The sequence below is a fragment of the Gracilinanus agilis genome, chromosome 6 (genome assembly GCF_016433145.1).
Source record: "Gracilinanus agilis isolate LMUSP501 chromosome 6, AgileGrace, whole genome shotgun sequence".
Lineage (NCBI taxonomy): Eukaryota > Metazoa > Chordata > Mammalia > Didelphimorphia > Didelphidae > Gracilinanus > Gracilinanus agilis.
Window position 1 is genome coordinate 235,922,238 of NC_058135.1, and position 5,341 is coordinate 235,927,578.

The window sequence follows — 5,341 nt, forward strand, 5'->3', positions numbered from 1 at the left end:
GGAGACTGCTGTTCTGCCCATATTATTTGGAGGTTGGGAAGCAGGGTGGGTGCACAAGGTGGAGCAATAATCATCCTATTACTGAATGGTACCCACATGTCAAGCAAAAAGCAAAAGCTTTCTCTACTTGATTACGAAAAAGTGCTATTTTTAAAAAGAAAATCCTTTATTCATAGTCATTCATTGATTGCCAGAGCTGGAAGATCCTTAGAACATCTTAGGTTGGGAGTGAAAGTATTTTATACATTCAGAAAGTTGTTTTTGTTTTTGTTTTTTCATTTTTTCTAAGGACCTTATAAATACTGTTGTAAATTGTGCAGAAAACAACCATTTTGTTTTGTGTTTTTGGGTCAAAATGTTTTCTTTTTGAAGATGACTTGATTTTTGGTTACTTGTCGCTATAAAGATGACTTTTATGGAGCCACAATCTTGCTGATGGGAATACTCCCTCTGGGGCTCCATATCTCGGCCCAGCCTCTAGATCTCTTAACATTATGTGGACCCTAGAGGAGCTAACAACTCGCTCTTGCTGTGCTCCGGACCTTCTCCGATGATGCCCATTTCCTCATTGGCCATGCTCGCTTCAGGGTGTGGGGGAATCTGCGCTCTAACTCAGGGGGAACCCCTCCAGGAACGCAGATCCCCGTCCTTCCTCCACCCAACATGCTAGAGTCCTTCCGTTAAGCGCCGTGGAGGTAGATTTTTAGCTAGCTCGTGGATTGACACGGCCGAAGAATCCTAGCGGGGCCCCTTGGGTAGTAGTGGGCCTTTCCATAGCCAGCAGCATCTTTCAGAGCTTATATTCCAGGCACAGGAGGCCCATTCAAGGACCCTGGATCCCTCCATAGGTCAAGGTAGCAGGAGAGAACTTTCACAGGGGTGTCATAAGTAGAACATTTAATACCTTGAAAACTGGCGTTCAACCAATTTAGAAAGAAGCCCCTCGCTTTACAGAATACGTAGGTGGCAAAGTTTGGGGCTACAAAACAGATCCAGTCTGGCAGGGCCTCCAGATCCACAGGGAGTGCTTTCTAAGACCTCCTTTGATGTAAGGGGACTTTTGCTATGATGAGTCTTGGACTAGCAGACAGGCATCCCTGCCCCATCAGCACCACCACTAATGGCGCTTTGACAGTAAATGAGGGTTTTCTTAAGTAAAGGCACTGGGATAATTCTTCAGGGAACGACACTGAAGGCTGACCAGAGAAAGGTTTTCTATGGGAGCAAAGGCGCATGAGCCGTGTAGTGGGGTGTCACGCCTTGGCTTGGGGGGCAATTTGAAAATTATAAACCATTAAAAATTTTTTTTTCCCTAGAATTTTTGGTTTTCCCATTTAATTTTTTTCTGTGGTTAACCAATGGCTACGAGGGCACAACTGTATTTCCATTATACAATTAGGGGTATTCCATTGTCAGATCCCCCAATTACAGGTAGTTGAAAATGTTGGGTGAAAAGGAGTTCTAATAGGCCAATCTCAGAACACATCCACATCCTCCGGTTGACCTTTCCCAGCATCTTTCACCATTGGATTACTTCACATTTTGGAATTCCCTTCACTTTTCTTACATTCTTTAGGAGTTTCTTTCCAGCTAGAGGATTCTCTGGCTCCCAATTCAGACTTTCCTTCCAGAAATGTTCTTTTCCCATTATCCTGTCAGGTATTGGCAGCATAAATAAAGCTATGCATCTGAAAAATAATGTATTCCCACTTGAAGATTCCTTAACTTTGGAACTTCAAGTCTGTGAAACTTAAGATTCTAGATTTGATTAGTTTGGTGAGTTTGAAATTCTGTGTCTCAGGATTTTCTAAGTTTGTGTGTATATACATACGTGTGTGTGTGTGTGTGTGTGTGTATGTATGTATGTATGTATATGTACATAGCTTCAGCCTCCCCCAACAATCTTTTTTTTTTTTTTTTTAAACCCTTGTGCTTCGGTGTATTGTCTCATAGGTGGAAGATTGATAAGGGTAGGCAATGGGGGTCAAGTGACTTGCCCAGGGTCACACAGCTGGGAAGTGGCTGAGGCCGGATTTGAACCTAGGACCTCCCGTCTCTAGGCCTGGCTCTCAATCCACTGAGCTACCCAGCTGGCCCCGCTCTATGCTAGTTTACATAGTGATATATGTCACCAGTTCCCATGGAGTCCAGCTGTCAGAAAAAAGCATCTAAGATGCCAGGCACTGTGCTAAGAGCTAGAGATACAGCAAGAAGCAAAAGACAGACTCTGCCCTCAAGTAGCTCACCGTTTGATAGGCAAACAAATACTCACAAACAAGCTATATTCAGGAAATACTTAAAATAGTGAACAAAATGCGTTATTTTGTATAAATATAAAGGAAATAATTAAAAGAAAGGCATTAGCGTTAAGAAGATTAGCAAAGACTTCTTCTAGAAGACAGGACTTGAAGGAAGCCAAGGACTCTGAAAGATGGAGGTGAGCAGGGAGAACATTCTAGGCAAAGGGGAGAGCCAGGAAAGATGCTCGCACCCAAGAGAGGGGGGTTCTGTTGACCTTAAGGGAAGTGGAGGATGGGTGGACAGATGAAGAAATTGGATTTGAGGAAAACCTGAACTAGGAGGCATCCAGGAGAATAGTTTCCTGTTCGGGTCTGAGGGTGTAGATGTAGACAACATAAATAAATGAAGCAGTATATAAAGCAATTGTTTTATTGTGAATTTGGTAAACTTCTGGCAGAGATTAGGGGCCTTTTCTCCTAGGATTTAAAGCTGGAAGGGGTCCTGGCCATAGTTCACCCCCTTCTCACCATCATTTCTATAGAGGAGGAATTTAAGGTCCAGAGGAAGCAGCTTTTGGCTTTGTTACATCCATGCTGTTAGTGTTGCCATGGAGAGGTGCAATTTCTAAGTGAGCCACCTGGTGGCACTCTACTCAAGCAATTTTCTCCTGGACCACACATGCTCTGCACTGCCAACTTTTCCACGGGCTGCAATATCCCAGCTGGACTCTAGAGGGCAACCAAAGCTTGGAAAAGGATGCTGCTGTTCCAAGATTAATTATTGAATATTATCACGTAGAAAGCATTACATTTATGTATAACTATTTTTATTCTATCTAGCTCAACCTGGGAACTGACTGTGATTTTTTTTTTAAAACCCTTACTTTCCATCTTGGAATCAATACTGTTAGTTCCAAAGCAGAAGAGTGGTAAGGGCTAGGCAATTGCAGGTAAATGACTTGCTCATAGTCATACAGTTTGGAAGTCTTTGAACCCAGGACTTACCATCCCTAGGCCTGGTTCTCGATCTACTAAGCCACCTAGTTTCCCCTGTGAATTTTTTAAAAATTTATTTTTTTCTCAATTACATAAAAAAACGGTTTTCTAAACCTTTTATTTATTTGTTTAGGCTATTTGTCATAGTTCTATGATTCATGTTCTTTCCCTCTCATCCTCCCTCCCCCCCCTCCTGTAGCCAATGAGCAATTCCACTGGGCTCTAAACCTTTAAAAAATGTTTTTGAGCCAAATTCTCTTCCTCCCTTTCCTCCTCCCTGAGTTGGCAAACAATCTAATATAGATTTGCATGTGTGATGATGTAAAACATCTCTCACTGTTAGTCATTTTGTGAAAGAATTTGAACAAACAAAATAAAATTGAGGAAATAAAGTGAAATACAGTATGTCAGTCTGGATTCAGGCTCCATCCATGCTTTCTTGATTAGAAAAATGCAGATTAAGACAACTCTTAAGGTACCATGTGAGTTTGTTTTAAAGACTATTTTGTGAGAGTGAAAAGCCTTCTAATTGGCTAAGGCACTGGAAGGACAGATGGGGCAGAGCTGGAACTAAGTATGCACAAAAGGGTCAAGTGGACCATCTCTTCCTTTCTTTGGTGATTTGAGTGAGGATTGCCATGTGCCACCAGGATGGGAGAAAAGGCAGCTAGTCACTTTTCCTTCCCACTTTTCTCAGCATATAGTGCCTGATTCTTTTGCTTTTTCTTTCTTGATCTTAGATGAACGACTATCAAGAGATAGAATTGACCAGTATAACTGTATGAACTTCAAAAATCAGGCTCTTCTGCCTGTCAGTGAGTGAGTCCTGGAAGGCTCTAGCCAAGCTAGACAAGGGAACAACTTGTCCATTGCAACACCCTGCCCCAAAGCAAACATGATGGAGACTCCTCATAGAGAGGAAAAGACCTTGAGCATCAGGAGTCACGAAGTATCCCATTAGTTCTTCCCACAGGCTCCCTAGATATGTCTCGCTACCTTTGGATTTAAAGTTTGAACCCACTTTCCCTGGGGTCTGAGTATATGTAGAGGGGAGAGCACTCTCTACACATCATGGATATTGTTCTAGCTTTTCTCCTTGCTATATCTTATCCTTGTTAAAGCTAATTGATGTCATCTGGCTGATACTGGAAGGAGGACTACTTGATGGGGGTTCATGGATGAACCGCTAGTAATGACAAATGGCCTTTGAAGGCCTCTAAAGATGAGGAACTCCCCACTTCCTGAGGTCACTCATTTTGTATTTGGCTAGTTCTGAGCCTTAGGAAGGGTTTCTTTACAATGATCCTAAATCTTGCAACGCCCCCCACCCATTGCTCCTAGATCTGCCTACCAGGGCCAAGTAGCACTAATCTAATCCCTCTCCCAGGTGATAGTCCTGCAGAGCTTTAAAGCTAACAAGCTCCTTCTAAGTCTTCCCTAGGAAAGTGGGAAAAGAGCCTTCTAAGCATTAAGTAGAGACCACAAATATTCCACCTATAAGCTTACATGTCCTTGTGAGGAGAGTAGAATGGAAGGTCCTTGAAGGGGAGGGACTATTTTTATTTCTGTCTTCCTTTCCCAATGCCTGGCATGATGCCTGCCACAGGGGATGCTCACTAAAGAGTTATTGAATTGTGTGAGGCAAGTGTAAGCAGCAGATGTGCACTATTTAGCAAAGCTTTGGAGGTTAGGATGGGAGAGAAGACGAGTGGCTTTTCTTCTAAACCTTTCTCGTCATGGGCAGTCCAGGGTTGACTTTCCTTCTGCCTACCCCTACTTTTCTCATCCCAGGGAGAATGAACACTTCAGCTGAGGTTCTAGGCTTCAAAGTCACCCACAACAAACATTTTTTTTTGCCTCGGGCAAACTGGTTTGAGTTCCTGTTTTAGGGGATGGAAATACTCTCCTTACCTTGGTCTGTCTTCCAGACTTCCAAACCCTACTCTCTCATCCTGACCTTCCTTCAGCACCGAAAGCCTCCTTGCCTTGGAACATCTAATGATCTCTTCATGTTGTTCTTCTTTCTTCTTCTTCTTCTTCTTCTTCTTCTTCTTCTTCTTCTTCTTCTTCTTCTTCTTCTTCTTCTTCTTCTTCTTCTTCTTCTT